Source organism: Oncorhynchus nerka, linkage group LG15, assembly GCF_034236695.1.
Source record: "Oncorhynchus nerka isolate Pitt River linkage group LG15, Oner_Uvic_2.0, whole genome shotgun sequence".
Taxonomy (NCBI): Eukaryota; Metazoa; Chordata; class Actinopteri; order Salmoniformes; family Salmonidae; genus Oncorhynchus; species Oncorhynchus nerka.
Genome location: NC_088410.1, coordinates 67,488,853 through 67,507,687, shown reverse-complemented (window position 1 = coordinate 67,507,687; position 18,835 = coordinate 67,488,853). Strand labels below are relative to the sequence as shown.

General features: G+C 41.9%; 1 pseudogene; it reads right to left on the bottom strand.

The window, feature by feature from the left end:
• LOC115142327 (protein OS-9-like) overlaps window positions 1-18,835 on the bottom strand; it is a 41,501-nt pseudogene that overhangs the window by 1,461 nt on the left and 21,205 nt on the right.

Sequence of the window (18,835 nt, the reverse complement as noted above, 5' to 3'; positions counted from 1 at the left end):
TTTTTTCACGCTACACGCTTCAGTGGTACCATTCTGTGAGCTTGTGTGGCCTACCACTTTGCGGCTGAGCCATTGTTGCTCCTAGATGTTTCCACTTCACAATAACAGCACATATAGTTGACCGAGGCAGCTCTAGCAGGGCAGAAATGTGACAAACAGACTTTTTGGAAAGGTGGCATCCTATGACGGTGCCACATTGAAAGGCACTGAGCTCTTTAGTAGGGCCATTCTACTGCCAATGTTTGTCTATGGAGATTTTGTACACCTGTCAGCAACAGGTGTGGCTGAACTAGCCAAATCCACTAATTTAAAGGGGTGTCCAAATACTTTTGTATATGTATAAAAAAACACTTTTTATAGACTAAAAATAAGACAACCCATCTGTGGTGTATTTAAAAGGATTATGATACTTGTCATTGTGATTACCAAGAGGTTGATGAGCAGCTCTCTGAATGACTTAGTATCTTCTTCAGTCAGCCACTGATCCTCAGCTGTCCTTAGTGTTCAAATCTTCACCTCAATTTTACCTTAAAAGAAATACAATAAAGTTACAATACTTATAGCTGTTTCACTTACATCAAACAAAGCAAATGCATACAAACAGGCAAAAGATACCACATCACCTAACCTCTCATACACATACAGTATAAATATACAACAAACACATTACACATGGGCAGCTTGAAACTGTGCACAAATATGGTCTTGAATATCAGCCAGAAACCCCACTGAAAAGATTCTATCACAATACCAGATACAGAAAGCAAACACTTCAGAAATAAGAACAGAGAACAGAAACTGCACATGGAAAGCACATTAAAGGCGGATTATGAAAATGGATGAGACAGTGTCACTGTTGCATCTACAGTCGTGGCCAAAGGTTTTGAGAATGACACATTAATTTCCACAAAGTTTGCTGCTTCAGTGTCTTCAGATATTTTTGTCAGATGTTACTATGGAATACTGAAGTATAATTACAAGCATTTCATAAGTGTCAAAGGCTTTAGTTGACAATTACATGAAGTTGATGCAAAGAGTCAATATTTGCAGTGTTGACCCTGCTTTTTCAAGACCTCTACAATCTGCCCTGGCATGGTGTCAATTAACTCCTGGGCCACTGATGGCAGCCCATTCTTGCATAATCAATGCTTGGAGTTTGTCAGAATTTGTGGGTTTTTGTTTGTCCACCTGCCTCTTGAGGATTGACCACAAGTTCTCAATGGGATTAAGGTCTGGGGAGTTTCCTAGCCATGGACCCAAAATATCAATGTTTTGTTCCACGAGCCACTTAGTTATCACTTTTCCCTTGTGGCAAGGTGCTCCATCATGCTGGAAAAGGCATTGTTCGTCACCAAACTGTTCCTGGGTGGTTGGGAGAAGTTGCTCTCGGGAAGATGTGTTGTGAGTGAGCCCACTCCCTTGGCTTAGAAGCAACCCCACACATGAATGGTCTCAGGATGCTTTACTGTTGGCATGACACAGGACTGATGGTAGCGCTCACCTTGTCTTCTCCAGACAAGCTTTTTTCCGGATGCCCCAAACAATCGGAAAGGGGATTTATCAGAGAAAATGACTTTAGCCCAGTCCTCAGCAGTCCAATCCCTGTTCCTTTTGCAGAATATCAGTCTGTCCCTGATGTTTTTCCTGGAGATAAGTGGCTTCTTTGCTACCCTTCTTGACACCAGGCCATCCTCCAAAAGTCTTCGCCTCACTGTGCGTGCAGATGCACTCACACCTGCCTGCTGCTATTCCTGAGCAAGCTCTGTACTGGTGGTGCCCCGATCCCGCAGCTGAATCAACTTTAGGAGACGGTCCTGGCGCTTGCTGGACTTTCTTGGGCGCCCTGAAGCCTTCTTCATAACAATTGAACCGCTCTCCTTGAAGTTCTTGATGATCCAATAAATGGTTGATTTAGGTGAAATCTTACTGGCAGCAATATCCTTGCCTGTGAAGCCCTTTTTGTGCAAAGCAATGATGACGGCACTTGTTTCCTTGCAGGTAACCATGGTTGACAGAGGAAGAACAATGATTCCAAGCACCACCCTCCTTTTGAAGCTTCCAGTCTGTTATTCGAACTCAATCAGCTCGACAGAGTGATCTCCAACCTTGTCCTCGTCAACACTCACACCTGTGTTAACGAGAGAATCATTGACATGATGTCAGCTGGTCCTTTTGTGGCAGGGCTGAAATGCAGTAGACATGTTTTTGGGGGATTCAGTTCATTTGCTTGGCAAAGAGGGACATTGCAATTAATCTGATCACTCTTCATAACAATCTGTAGTATATGCAAATTGCCATCATACAAACTGAGGCAGCAGACATTGTGAAAATTAATGTGTGTTCTCAAAACTTTTGGCCACAACTGTACACCACTTTTACATTAATATTTCATGCTGTGAGGCCAAATCCTATTGTGAAATGTAATTATCGCAAGCACACCCAGAAACTTCCTCAGATAACATGTTCACACAGTATCTTTGCAACACCCCAATAGTGATCTGTGTAAGGGAAGACCCCCCTGTATTGGACAAAAATGAATGGCAACATATTGGCAGTGGCCAAACCATATACACATTCGGACGTCTAGTAAGGGACCGTACATTTGCAATATGGACTTTCTCACTAACCATACAGGTACTGCCGAAATCTTCCCTTAAGGTATGGAAGGGAATTTTAAAAGTGAATTTCAATAGATAAGAGATGATCATGTGATGCGTAGCTCTGTTGTGTCATTCTATTTTTAGAACCCGACCAAAATTAGATGAGAGGAGATTTGCATGATCATACGCTAAAGAAAGCAGGCGGAAAAGAGAGAGATAGGCCATGTGTTTTTTGGGCACCCCCCCTTCGGCCTTCAGTCCCGCCTTCTCTAGCTGTCCTTTAACCATGTCCTTAATATGCTGCCACTGGAGGTCGCCTTCGCCCATCTCCTGAACTTCGACCTCCCCATCGGGGCTGCCGCTCGTCTTATACTTAGTAACTCTGATTTGAACATTGTCGTCAGTCGCTTGGTTTGGTGTGACGAGACAAGAGAGACAAAGAGAGGTCCCCTCCCAACAAGTATACGTAGGGCAGCAGGATGTAGGAGGGGGATCTGTTATAGAAGTGTCTTACTCACATGTAATTGAAAAGGGCTTTTTTCTACAATGTCGTAACTTAAAATGTACAGTGCCAGTCAAAAGTTTGGACACACCTACTCATTCAAGGGTTTTTCCTTTATTTATTTATTTACTATTTTCTACATTGTAGAATAATAGTGAAGACGTCAAAACTATGAAATAACACATATGGAATTTTCAACAGGACAATGACCCAACATAGCAAAGCTGTCATCGAGGTAAAGGGTGGCTACTTTGAAGAATCTAAAATAAACAAATCTAAATGTAACACTTTTTTGGTTACTACATGATTCCATTTGTGTTATTTCATAGTTTTGATGTCTTCACTATAATTCTACAATGTAGAAAATAATAAAAAATAAAGAAAAACCTACTAATTTTGGACTAGTACTGTATGCCAGCAGTGACAGTGGCAAATAAAATCTAACTACATGAATCCAGCATATTGAAGCTATTCTATAATTTCTCTTCATATAGTCAGTATGCTGATATAGCCTACAGCGGTTTTAATCTCCCTTGAGCATTGAACCTCAAATCTCCAAAGGTACTGAATATGGGATGGAACAAGAAATGAATATACACAGAAGTTAGATGTTTGAACTATGAACACATAGACCCAGGCCCAGTGAGTGGAGCCTTTGGTGGAGAGACCAGTTACCTGGTTGTTGGGGGGCCAGGCTGGGGCTGCCCCTGGCTGGGTCATTGGCCTTCTGGCCTCCCTCTGTCAGGTGCTCTGCCTCTGTGTCCTCTAAGCGGTTCAGCAGCTTGTCCAGAGATGTCTCAAGAGTCTGGGTGGCCTGAGTGCGGTCAAACTCCCCCTTCAGACCCTCTGTGTCCAGCTCCTGCTGAGCCTAGAACATAGAGAGAAGCCCATCAAGTCAAAGGAAGACAGCACCATTGAGCCTGTCAAGTAAATATGACTGAAATAATATAAATATTAAAGATGTCCCCTAGTCATTTTTTTACTTTTCCTCCAGAAAACTGATATCCCAAGAATAAATACAGTAAAGTACACACTAAAGGGTAAAAGGCCAGCTATCTCTTCATCAAACTCCTGCCGCAGGAGACGCTCTTCTTCATCCTCATCCTCGGCTCCACGTCTCTCCTTTTCCTTCCTCAGTGCCTCTCTTTCGGCTTCATTTTGTGCTTTCTGAAAGGGAAGTCAAATAACCATATTGAAATTTAAATACACAGAAATGGTATTCCGGCGCCGACAGAGATGGCCGCCTCGCTTCGCGTTCCTAGGAAACTATGCAGTTTTTTTGTTTTTTTACGTGTTATTTCTTACATTAGTATCCCAGGTCATCTTAGGTTTCATTACATACAGTCGAGAAGAACTACTGAACATAAGAGCAGCGACAACTCACCATCAGTACGACCAAGAATATGACTTTTGCGAAGCGGATCCTGTGTTCTGCCTTTCACCCAGGACAACGGAATGGATACCAGCCGGCGACCCCAAAAAAACGACTTCGTAAAAGGGGGAAACGGAGCGGTCTTCTGGTCAGACTCCGGAGACGAGCACATCGTGCACCACTCCCTAGCATTCTTCTCGGCAATGTCCAGTCTCTTGACAACAAGGTTGATGAAATCCGAGCAAGGGTAGCATTCCAGAGGGACATCAGAGACTGTAATGTTCTTTGCTTCACGGAAACATGGCTCACTGGAGAGACAGAATCGGTGCAGCCAGCTGGTTTCTCCACGCATCGCGCAGACAGAAACAAACATCTTTCTGGTAAGAAGAGGGGTGGGGGCGTATGCTTCATGGTTAACGTGACGTGGTGTGATCATAACAACATACAGGTACTCAAGTCCTTCTGTTCACCTGATTTAGAATTCCTCACAATCAAATGTCGACCGCATTATCTACCAAGGGAATTCTCTTCGATTATAATCACAGCCGTATATATTCCCCCCCAAGCAGACACATCGATGGCTCTGAACGAACTTTATTTGACTCTTTGCAAACTGGAATCCATTTATCCGGAGGCTGCATTCATTGTAGCTGGGGATTTTAACAAGGCTAATCTGAAAACAAGACTCCCTAAATTTTATCAGCATATCGATTGCGCAACCAGGGCTGGAAAAACCTTGGATCACTGCTATTCTAACTTCCGTGACGCATATAAGGCCCTGCCCCGCCCTCCTTTCAGAAAAGCTGACCACGACTCCATTTTGTTGATCCCTGCCTACAGACAGAAACTAAAACAAGAAGCTCCCGCGCTGAGGTCAATGCTGTTCAACGCTGGTCCGACCAATCTGATTCCACACTCCAAGACTGCTTCCATCACGTGGACTGGGATATGTTTCGTATTGCGTCAGACAACAACATTGACGAATACGCTGATTCGGTGAGCGAGTTCATTAGAACGTGCATTGAAGATGTCATTCCCATAGCAACGATTAAAACATTCCCAAACCAGAAACCGTGGATTGATGGCAGCATTCGCGTGAAACTGAAAGCCTGAACCACTGCTTTTAATCAGGGCAAGGTGACCGGAAACATGACCGAATACAAGGCAATCAAACAAGCTAAGCGTTAGTATAGAGACAAAGTAGAAACTCAATTCAACGGCTCAGACACAAGAGGTATGTGGCAGGGTCTACAGTCAATCACGGATTACAAAAAGAAAACCAGCCCAGTCACGGACCAGGATGTCTTGCTCCCAGCAGACTAAATAACTTTTTTGCCCACTTTGAGGACAATACAGTGCAGACCAGCTGGCTGGTGTGTTTATGGACATATTCAATCAATCCCTATCCCAGTCTGTTGTTCCCACATGCTTCAAGAGGGCCACCATTGTTCCTGTTCCCAAGAAAGCTAAGGTAACTGAGCTAAACGACTACCGCCCCGTAGCACTCACTTCCGTCATCATGAAGTGCTTTGAGAGACTAGTCAAGGACAATATCACCTCCACCCTACCTGACACCCTAGACCCACTCCAATTTGCTTACCGCCCAAATAGGTCCACAGACGATGCAATCTCAACCACACTGCACACTGCCCTAACCCATCTGGACAAGAGGAATACCTATGTGAGAATGCTGTTCATCGACTACAGCTCGGCATTTAACAGCATAGTGCCCCCCAAGCTCGTCATCAAGCTCTAGACCCTGGGTCTCGACCCCGCCCTGTGCAACTGGGTACTGGACTTCCTGACGGGCCGCCCCCAGGTGGTGAGGGTAGGGAACAACATTTCCACCCCGCTGATCCTCAACACTGGGGCCCCACAAGGGTGCGTTCTGAGCCCTCTCCTGTACTCCCTGTTCACCCACGACTGCGTGGCCACGCACGCCTCCAACTCAATCATCAAGTTTGCGGACGACACAACAGTGGTAGGCTTGATTACCAACGACGACGAGACGGCCTACAGGGAGGAGGTGAGGGCCCTCGGAGTGTGGTGTCAGGAAAATAACCTCACACTCGACGTCAACAAAACTAAGGAGATGACTGTGGACTTCAGGAAACAGCAGAGGGAACACACCCCTATCCACATTGATGGAACAGTAGTGGAGAGGGTAGTAAGTTTTAAGTTCCTCGGCGTACACATCACAGACAAACTGAATTGGTCCACCCACACAGACAGCATCGTGAAGAAGGCGCAGCAACGCCTCTTCAACCTCAGGAGGCTGAAGAAATTTGGCTTGTCACCAAAAGCACTCACAAACATCTACAGATGCACAATCGAGAGCATCCTGTCGGGCTGTATCACCGCCTGGTACGGCAACTGCTCCGCCCACAACCGTAAGGCTCTCCAGATGGTAGTGAGGTCTGCACAACGCATCACCGGGTGCAAACTACCTGCCCTCCAGGACACCTACACCACCCGATGTCACAGGAAGGCCATAAAGATCATCAAGGACAACAACCACCCGAGCCACTGCCTGTTCACCCCGCTATCATCCAGAAGGCGAGGTCAGTACAGGTGCATCAAAGCTGGGACCGAGAGACTGAAAAACAGCTTCTAGCTCAAGGCCATCAGACTGTTAAACAGACACCACTAACATTGAGTGGCTGCTGCCAACACACTGACTCAACTCCAGCCACTTTAATAATGGGAATTGTTGGGAAATGATGTAAAATATATCACTAGCCACTTTAAACAATGCTACCTAATATAATGTTTACATACCCTACATTATTCATCTCATATGTATATGTATATACTGTACTCTATATCATCTACTGCATCTTTATGTAATACATGTATCACTAGCCACTTTAAACTATGCCACTTTGTTTACATACTCATCTCATATGTATATACTGCACTCAATACCATCTACTGTATCTTGCCTATGCCGCTCTGTACCATCACTCACTCATATATCTTTATGTACATATTCTTTATCCCCTTACACTTGTGTCTATAAGGTAGTAGTTTTGGAATTGTTAGCTAGATTACTTGTTGGTTATTACTGCATTGTCGGAACTAGAAGCACAAGCATTTCGCTACACTCGCATTAACATCTGCTAACCATGTGTATGTGACAAATAAAATGTGATTTGATTTGATTATGAATCCACGGCTATGGGAAAAAGGTAACTGTTCCATAGCCTGGCCTGAAGGCGGCACCAACCTTTCTGTTGCTCTCTTTTAGATGCTGCACAAATTTCATCAGGTCTGCAGGGTCTGTGATGACCTTGAAGTTGAATGTTTCATCTCCAAAAGCTGTGAGGAATCAAAAACACCCGATAGAAATTAACCAAAAGGATGACACTTCAAAGCATCAGATGTGATATTGTAGTGAGTAGTGTTTATAAATGCCAATATAATAGATGACCATCCTCTGTGACCTCATTATCTGTGAGCTGATTATCAAAGGCATCCTCTCCAGTCTGTCAAAACAGAAAGCTGTTGGCGCCATCCTGTGGAAGACTAAAGTTGAAAGATAATATGATCACTGACTGTGTGTACCTGATGCTCTGAAGTGTGTCAGTTGCTGTGGTACCCCCTGGATTTGTCACTCCCTCACAGAAATTAGTGGTGTCTCCTATCAGACCAACACACACCGCAAAAAATTAAGTACTTTGATGAAAGAAATGGGCATTGAACCTTCTGTGTCTGACCCCAGGACATCTGGTACTTCGGTTGGTGTAGCTGACTCCTCGTCTGTCCGCTCATCCGCTGTGCCATCTGTCCCCTCATCACCGGTCAAAATCTCATCAAGAGTCTTCAGCTCCTCTGAGATCTGCTCCACTTTACGTTTTGTGTCCGCTGAACATGAGAGCGATAGAGAGAAGGAAGGTTACATTATTCCTCAGGGCTTGTGAAATAAAATATTTAGCCAGGCTTCATATCACAATACATGAAGAGTAAGCAGCCTCCCACAGACCTCGATCCTACCTGATTACTCACAGACTTGGGCCTTGACATAGTCCATGTACTGCTTGGTGCTGAGGGCTGGCTGGCACACAATGCCCTGGGGCTTGGCGGTGGAGGGCGGACACAGGAAGGGGTGCAGGCAGGTGCGGGTGGTGTGGAACGTCAGCATGTAGCGACAGGACTGGGGCTCGTCCACACGGGCCACGTAGTCACCCGACCCCTTCTCATAGATCAGGGGTCACAGAGTGTCAAGGAGTCACACCAGTCATATCTGATGTGTTTGCAGTTTTACATATTTATTCAATATTTATTTAATATAAAACAGGTTGTTCAGGTTGTTATTGCAATCTTAAGAAACCGTCTCTCACCCTGACTTCAGTCTCCCTGGGGCTCCCGTTCAGGTCACATTTGTAGCCGTTGACATAGCTCTGACTGTGGTAGCGCTTCAACCTGTGCTGCTTGGAGGCCTGGGAGGTAGAGGGAAGGATAGAGAAAATGAGCTTTATTAGTGTGTGTGTATTACACTGGTATACACACACTCGTTGGTATTGATGCAGTACGGCAGGCTGTAATTTCAAAAGAGAAAGAGATCATTTTTTACTGACGATGGTATTTGCCAGCTCTTACACTACATGACCAAAAGTATGTGGACACCTGCTCGTCGAACATCTCATTCCAAAATCATGGGCATTAATATGGATTTTTGAAATCTATTTTTTTATTGAATATCCAAAACATACAATATACTTGTAGTGAAGCTGCTCAACAATTACACCACACCAGTCATCCAACAGACTCCCATTCGGAGCAACACACAGAAGCATCCAGGGTCAACGCCCTGCTCAAGGGCACGTCGACAGATCCCCCACAAGGTCCCCCCAAAAAACGGGGACCCTCCGCTCTCATGTTCAGCGGACACAAAACATAAAGTGGAGCAGATCTCAGAGGAGCTGAAGACTCTTGATGAGATTTTGACCGGTGATGAGGGGACAGTGGATGAGCAGACAGACGAGGAGTCAGCGACAAGACCCCCCCCCCCCCCCCCCACACACACTATTTACATATGTGTGTATCCGTGTATGTTTTATTTGAATGAGAGTGTGTATATGCATGTGTACAAACACCTGCACGGCATCAGCCTCAGGCAAACCGGCATTAGCTGTAAAAACACTGCCCTCAGTTTTATATTGACTTTATTTTTTCACTTTATCTTTGACCATCATTCTATCTCCCGCCCAGCAACTCTACTCTCACTTGTCTCCAATTCCACATCCCAACCCTCAGCTTCCCTCAGCCCATCCCACCTATCTCTGCTGGCCACCCTCTTCGGATTTCTACGCAACACTACGCTGTGATTTTTTTACGTACAATTTCAATCTATCTAATCGTATAGAATCCTCAGATTGCATGTTGAAGATAAATACTTTTACTAAGAGTATTAGTAATTGACTGACCCGGTCTCTCCAGATCTCCTAACAGTACTATTTCTAGTGTCAATTTTAGATCAATGTTATGCATTGTCAGCCATTCCTGAACCAGAGACCAGAAACGTGCTACCTGTGGGCAATGCCAAAATAAATGGTCTATTGATTCTGTATCCTCACAACAAAATCTGCAAAGCTTCGATGATTTTATGCCCCAAATTTTCAACACTTTGTTGGTGGCAAGAATTCCATATAATAATTTTAGCTGAAAAGCACGAAGTCTTGAAACTTGCATCATTTTATATATCAACTCATACACCCTGTACCATATAATCGGTACGTCAAAAATTTCTTCCCAACTATTTTGCAGTCTGTATGGCACAGTTGTCAACATCCTGGTCCTCAAATTAAACTGGTACTCTTTCCTATTTATGCTATTTTTATTCCTCCACCAGTTTTGAACCTTTATATTGGGCAGACAGACAGACCAGTTCCCTACCTCCCCCGCTGCCACCCGCCTCCTCCATTTTTGGGGGCAATGCTGTAATCAATTGGTTGTACTCGTGGAATGAGCAGACCTTCCCATACAATTCTGATACCTCCATGAAAGACGTAACTCTACCATTCCTGCTTACAATATAATTTAAGAACAAAATACCCTTCTCAAACATTTTTTCCATAAATACTGGTATTTTATCAACCAGCACATTTGAGTTAAGCCATAATATTTATTCTCTCTTTTCAGCGGGATGAATTTGAAAATTGTTGCCAGCTCTGCAATGCTTGTTTGAAAAAGAGAAATACTTTGAAAAAAATAAGCTCATCCATTGTTTAAAAATTATTTTCTTAGTAATCTACTTGAGAACCATTTATGGTTCAAGTAAAAGTTTTGAATAAGTGAAGCTCTTAGAGAGAGCTTTAGTGCTTTTATATTTAAGAATCTCAACCCACCCAATTCATATTCATTATATAGATAGGCACGCTTTATTTTGTCTGGTTTAGTGTCCCAGATAAAGCTAAATATTTTTTTCTCATATGATTTGAAAAACGAATCATCAGCGGTAAGCAGCGCCATAAGTACGTGAATAAACTGAGATATGACTAAGGAGTTAATCAGGGCAATTTTTCCAAAAATAGACAGGTATTTACCTCGCCATGGTTGCAGAATCTATTGAAATTCAATGTGGAGAGCTTATTTATATCTTTTGTGATATGAATACCAATTATGTCTACTTCACCGCCAGACCCTTTTATAGGTAAACTGCAGGGTAATATAAAAGTGGTATTTTTTTTAAAGATCCAATACATAATATTGTACACTTATCATAATTAGGTTTTAGACATGAGAGTCCAGAAAAATTACCTAGATCTTCAAATGAGACATTGCAGGGATCTAGCTTGTGGACTAGATCTTAAATCATGGGAATACAGTTAAATTCAGAAGTTTACATAGCCAAATACATTTAGACTCAGTTTTTCACAATTCCTGACATTTAATCCTAGTAAAATTTCCATGTCTTAGGTCAGTTAGGATCACCACTTCATTTTAAGATTGTGAAATGTCAGAATAATAGTAGAGAAAATGATTTATTTCCGCTTTTATTTCTTTCATCACATTCCCAGTGGGTCAGAAGTTTACATACTGTGCTGCCATCCTGTTAGAAGGTAACTGATTATTTTATTACAATGGTAAAATGTATTTTCATTGTGTTCCATGGTGTTATTCGCCCCCTATTGGAGCTTTCTGGTACTTAGAAAAACGATGCAAACAGGAAGTAGAGAATTTGTTCTGCACGCATAGAAGCAGCTAAAAACAACGCTACGGTGCAGGTCTTTCAGTGTAGTTATTTCTTGTCACGCTTCAGCCTTGGCAAATATTTGTTTGTAAGTTCGATTCAAGCATTTAGCTAATGATGATAATCTCGTTATTGATAGAGTTGCTTACATATCAATGTTGGTTGGTTGCATTTACTCACACAAATTGCAATGCCTTTCATGTACAGTGGGGCAAAAAAAGTATTTAGTCAGCCACCACTTATGCAAGTTCTCCCACTTAAAAATATGAGAGAGGCCTGTAATTTTCATCATAGGTACACTTCAACTATGACAGACAAAATGAGACAAAAAATACAGAAAATCACATTGTAGGATTTTTAATGAATTTATTTGCAAATTATGGTGGAAAATAAGTATTTGGTCAATAACAAAAGTTTATCTCAATTCTTTGTTATATACCCTTTGTTGACAATGACAAACTATAGTTTGTTAACAAGACATTTGTGGAGTGGTTGAAAAACGAGTTCTAATGACTCCAACCTAAGTGTATGTAAACTTCCAACTTCAACTGTACATGGACATTTTTGTTTTAAAGCCTTGGATTTCTAAATCCTCTAATGTTGTAATTGGATCTGATTTTAATAGCTAGATTTTGATGGCCATAACAAATAGATATGGAGACAGCGGACACCCTTGTTTATCTCCTCTTGACAATTAAAAACTCTGAGAAGTAGCCGTTATTTACTATTTTACACCTGGGGTTGATATACATAACTTTTAACCATTTCATAAGAGAATCAAAGAAATTGGGAAAAATCCAGACATTTATAAATAAAATCCAGTCTTACTTTATCAAATGCCTTTTCAAAATCCGCTATAAATACCAGGCCTAGCTTCTTATATGTTCCATGATGTTCTAGTATTTCTACTAGTTGTTGTATATTATTTCCAATGTATCGTCCATGTAAAAAACCTGTCTGATCAGGGTGAACAACACTTGGTAAAACCCTTTTTAATTTTGAGTGCTATGCATTTCGCTAGTATTTTGCATCAACATTGAAGTGTAAGGGGCCTCCAGTTTTTTAGATAGACTAGATCATTATATTTGCTATCTGGATCTTGTTTTAATAATAGTGAAATCAGACCTTCCTGCAGAGTACCTGACAGACTACCATTTCTATAGGAGTAGTTAAAACAATCTAACAATGGAGCTTTTAGTATTTCAAAAAAGGCTTGATATACCTCTACCGGTATGCCATCGAGCCCTGGGTTTTTTTCCAGACTGAAAGGATTTAATAGCCTCAAAGTTATTCCTCTAAATTGGCTTTCGCACTGATTTTTCTGTACATTTGTTAAATGTTCCATTTTGTATTATTTGGAAAGAATTCCTTACCGTAATCTTCATTCAGTGGGAGAGGAGGAGACCAAAAAGAGAACATCTGCTTAAAATATATAGCTTCCTCTTTCAAAATATCATTCGGAGAATCATAGATGACTCCGTCTTCAGTAACGAGTTTCTGCAAATTATTTTTGTTAGTGTTCCTGTGATGATAATGATAATAATTTTGTGCATTTTTCTCCATATTCCATCCAGTTTGCTTTATTTTTGTAATAGATTACATTAGATCGTTCTTGAATAAGTTAGTTATTTTTATTTTTCCTCTAACTTATTTTGTATCTCTGTGATATTGTTTTTATTGCCATCTACCTGTACGATTAGTTCATGTATTTCCCTTGTTAGTCTAGTCTCTTTAGCCAGAAACTGCTTTTTTATTATTGATGAATACTGAATTGAATGACCTCTGAAGGTACATTTAAAAGGTATCCCAAACAATAAGTGGGTTTGCTGTTCCTATATTCTACTGGAAAATTTCAGTTATAAATGATTTTGTCTTCTATTTAACTAAGTTGTCCTCCAGTAAACTTTGATTACATTTCCAATATCCCCATCCACGTAGAAATGTTATAAGAGTTATGTGTAAATGATGATCCAATCGCATTCTGTCTCCTATTAAAACTTTTTTAACCTTTGAGGCAAGAGAGAAATAGTCATCATGAATACTTTCTTAAGTCTCCTCCATGTATATCTCACTAGGTTGGGGATTTTAGTCTCTAAATATCCACTATTTCTAATGTGTCCATAATATGTGTGATTTCCTTAAGAGCACAGTGATTATAGTTTGTAGAGTGATTTCCTTTATGTTCCAATGAGGTACTTAACACTCTGTTATAGTCTCCTACCATAATGATTTGATCATTATTTTCAAAGAAGTATGGATCATCCCGATTTGGACCACAGATTAATGAGACAAATCTCTTTTTCATTCACTTTCATTTAAAAAAAAGGATCTACCTTCCTTGCAAATCATTCCTAACTATTTGCACATTCAGATTGAAATTGTTGTTAATTAATATCACACTTTTTGAGTTCCTTTGTCCATGACAGAAATAATTAAAAGTTACTGCCATCAGAGGTATTATGACAGTCCAAACTAGAGCTTTCAAATGTCTGATATTTAGATATATTTTTTAAAATAGGTTCTAGCAATATATGTTTTATTCCCTTGCCTGTTTGCCTGTGAGCCAATGCCACAAATGTTCGAAAATTGAGACAAGATATTATGTGTGTCTTAAATCTGAGTAAGTTGATGTGTATGATATTGGATGTGATTTAGTGAGAGTGTGTACAATGTCTGTATAAGAGTAAGACTATAATGTGTGATGTCCAAATAAATAATAACTCTGCCAATTTGCATGGTTGAGTGTCTATGTGTGTAACATGTAGTGCGTATAGCCTTAATATTCAAGATGATAATTGTAATCCAGAGAAAAAAGAGAGAAAGAGAGTGAGAGAAGAGAGCGAGATTAAGTGTGTATGTATTAGTCCGTATGTGTAAGTGAACAGTAATATGGAGTTGGTCCCCCCTTTACAGCTATAACAGCCTCCACTCTTCTGGGAAAGCTTTCCACTAGATGTTGGAACATTGCTGCGGGGGACTTGCTTCCATTCAGCCACAAGAGCATTAGTGAGGTCGGGCACTGATATTGGGCGATTAGGCCTGGCTCGCAGTCAGTGTTCCAATTAGAGGTCGACCGATTATGATTTTTCAACGTCGATACCGATTATTGGAAGACCAAAAAAGCCAATACCGATTAATCGGACGATTTTTATTTATTTATTTGAAATAATGACAATTACAACAATACTGAATGAACACTTATTTTAACTTAATATAATACATCAATAAAATCAATTAGCCTCAAGTAAATAATGAAACATGTTCAATTTGGTTTAAATAATGCAAAAACAAAAAGTGTTGGAGAAGAAAGTAAAAGTGCAATATGTGCTATGTAAGAAAGCTAACGTTTCAGTTCCTTGCTCAGAACATGAGAACATATGAAAGCTGGTGGTTCCTTTTAACATGAGTCTTCAATATTCCCAGGAAAGCAGTTTTAGGTTGTAGTTATTATAGGAATTATAGGACTATTTCCCTCTATACCATTTGTATTTCATTAACCTTTGACTATGGGATGTTCTTATAGGCACTTTAGTATTGCCAGTGTAACAGTATAAGCTTCCGTCCCTCTCCTCGCTCCTCCCTGGGCTCAAACCAGCAACACAACGACAACAGCCACCATCGAAGCAGCGTTACCCATGCAGAGCAAGGGGAACAACTACTAGAAGGCTCAGAGCGAGTGACGTTTGAAACGCTATTAGCGCATGCTAACTAGCTAGCCATTTCACTTCGGTTACACCAGCCTCATCTCGGGAGTTGATAGGCTTGAAGTCATAAACAGCGCAATGCTTGACGCACATCGAAAAGCTGCTGGCAAAACGCATGAAAGTGCTGTTTGAATGAATGTTTACGTGCCTGCTTCTGCCTACCACCGCTCAGTCAGATACTTAGATACTTGTATGCTCCGTCAGATTATATGCAACGCAGGACACGCTAGATAACATCTAGTAATATCATCAACCATGTGTAGTTAACTAGTAATTATGATTGATTGTTTTTTATAAGATAGATTTAATGCTAGCTAGCAACTTACCTTGGCTTACTGCATTCGCGTAACAGGCAGTCTCCTTGTGGAGTGCTACGAGAGAGAGACAGGTCGTTATTGCGTTGGACTAGTTAACTGTAAGGTTGCAAGATTGGATCCCCCTGAGCTGACAAGGTGAAAATCTGTCGTTCTGCCCCTGAACAAGGCAGTTAACCCACCGTTTCTAGGCCGTCATTGAAAATAAGAATGTGTTCTTAACTGACTTGCCTAGTTAAATAAAGGTATATAAAAAATAAATGTAAAAATAATAAAAATTGGCAAATCGGCGCCCAAAAATACCGATTTCCGATTGTTATGAAAACTTGAAATCGGCCCTAATTAATCGGCCATTCAGATTAATCGGTCGACCTCTAGTTCCAATTCATCCCAAAGGTGTTCAATGGGGTTGAGGACAGGGATTTGTGCAGGCCATTCAAGTTCTTCCACACCAATCTCGACAAACCATTTCTGTATGGACCTCGCTTTGTGCACGGGGTCATTGTCATGCTGAAACAGGAATGAGAGAATGCCATTGTATGCTGGAGAGTTCAAATTTCCCTTCACTGGAACTAAGGGGCCTTGCCCAAACCACAAAAAACAGCCCCAGACCATTATTCCTCCTCCACCAAACTTTACAATTGGCACTATGCATTGGGGCAGGTAGTGTTCTCCTGGCATCTGCCAAATCCAGGTTCGTCCGTCGGACTGCCCAGATGGTGAAATACGATTCATCACGCATTTCTACTGCTCCAGAGTTCAATGGCAGCGAGCTTCACAACGAACAGTTCTCGTGCTGACGTTTCTTCCAGAGGCAGTTTGGAACTCGGTAGTGAGTGTGGCAACCCGAGGACAGATGATTTTTATTCGCTACGCACTTCAGCGGTCCCGTTCTGTGAGCTTGTGTGGCCTAGCACTTCATGCTGAGCCGTTGTTGCTCCTAGACATTTCCACTTCACAATACCAGCACAGAGTTGACCGGGGCAGCTCTAGCAGGGCAGAAATTTCACAAACGGACTTTTTGGAAAGGTGGCAGCCTATGACGGTGTCACGTTGAAAGTTACTGAGTGGATATTATGGATATTGAATGGCTGTTTGCTCGATTTTATACACCTTTCAGAAACAGGTGTGGCTGAAATAGCAGAATCCACTAATTTGAAGGGGTGTCCACATACTTTTGTATATACAGTGCATATTCTCATGAGCCCCCCCAAAACAAAGACAAATGTACATTACAGTCAATGGGTATAGTAGTTAAAAAACATAGTTGCGGCATCTGGGTGTCCACTACAGAGGACATTTCTTGATGAGAACTGATGTCCACTAGAAAGGACAAAATGAATTGCTGGGCCTCTGGAGAATATCAATTTATAGACCATGGACATCCTACTAAATTACCAAATTGCATAGAACATCACAGTGTGAGTCTCAGGGGAGAGTCACTTAAGCTGAAGGAGTCAAGTCAACAGGCTCACGATGTTCTTTCCCTCATCATGTCATCAACCTGAACAAGGTACATGCTGTGTTCCAAAACTAACAAGCAGCCCGTACCTTCCAAGCACTCACTCCAACTCTACTTGAACTACAGTACAATGGGTGAAAAATAAAACAAGAAACAAACCGAAACAGAGATTTTTCTATAAAAATAAATTATATTGGTTCATGCAACATGCTCATTTCATATTTGCCAGCAAGTATACATCGAAAAACTCTTTAGTCCTATGTATGAGAAGAGTACACTACAGTAGCACAACAAGGTATGTCAAAATGCTATGGAGGGGAGAGAGGAGGGAGGCTTCATGCAACAGACAAACAAACATTTTACCTTGGCTGTTTCATTGATCCAGTCAAACTCTGAATCATAGTAACCTGGATAGAAAACATCCCCTTTGACACCTGTGTCTGTGGAGAGATAAAAACAGACCCGATAATTAGAGGCATGACCGAAATCTAAATAGATAAAGTAGCGTCAGGTAGGTGACACCATGTGATGCAGCAGCACTTGACAGACAGGTCAACACCAGAGTAAGTAACGAAAGTAAAAAGGTGAAAGTGTAAACAGTGAGTACAAACAAGAAGGATCCAGCTGTTGCTACTTGTTCTGTTAACTTTTTTCTTGGCCTAAATAGTTGTTGAAAGTAAGTCTTACCCTCAAGATGGTACTGTCTAATGTGTTGTCCATAGCAGAACTCATATGTCCACCAGTCTTTCGTCTGCAGTCATAAAGAATGACGTTTTACTTCATATTACATTTCATATCCAAATCAAATCAAATCAAATGTATTTATATAGCCCTTCGTACATCAGCTGATATCTCAAAGTGCTGTACAGAAACCCAGCCTAAAACCCCAAACAGCAAGCAATGCAGGTTTAGAAGCACGGTGGCTAGGAAAAACTCCCTAGAAAGGCCAAAACCTAGGAAGAAACCTAGAGAGGAACCAGGCTATGTGGGGTGGCCAGTCCTCTTCTGGCTGTGCCGGGTGGAGATTATAACAGAACATGGCCAAGATGTTCAAATGTTCATAAATGACCAGCATGGTCGAATAATAATAAGGCAGAACAGTTGAAACTGGAGCAGCAGCACGGCCAGGTGGACTGGGGACAGCAAGGAGTCATCATGTCAGGTAGTCCTGGGGCATGGTCCTAGGGCTCAGGTCCTCCGAGAGAGAGAAAGAAAGAGAGGAGAGAATTAGAGAACGCACACTTAGATTCACACAGGACACCGAATAGGACAGGAGAAGTACTCCAGATATAACAAACTGACCCTAGCCTCCCCCCCGAAACATAAACTACTGCAGCATAAATACTGGAGGCTGAGACAGGAGGGGTCAGGAGACACTGTGGCCCCATCCGAGGACACCCCCGGACAGGGCCAAACAGGAAGGATATAACCCCACCCACTTTGCCAAAGCACAGCCCGCACACCACTAGAGGGGTATCTTCAACCACCAACTTACCATCCTGAGACAAGGCTGAGTATAGCCCACAAAGATCTCCGCCATGGCACAACCCAAGGGGGGGCGCCAACCCAGACAGGATGACCACATCAGTGAATCAACCCACTCAGGTGACGCACCTCTTCCAGGGACGGCATGAGAGAGCCCCAGTAAGCCAGTGACTCAGCCCCTGTAATAGGGTTAGAGGCAGAGAA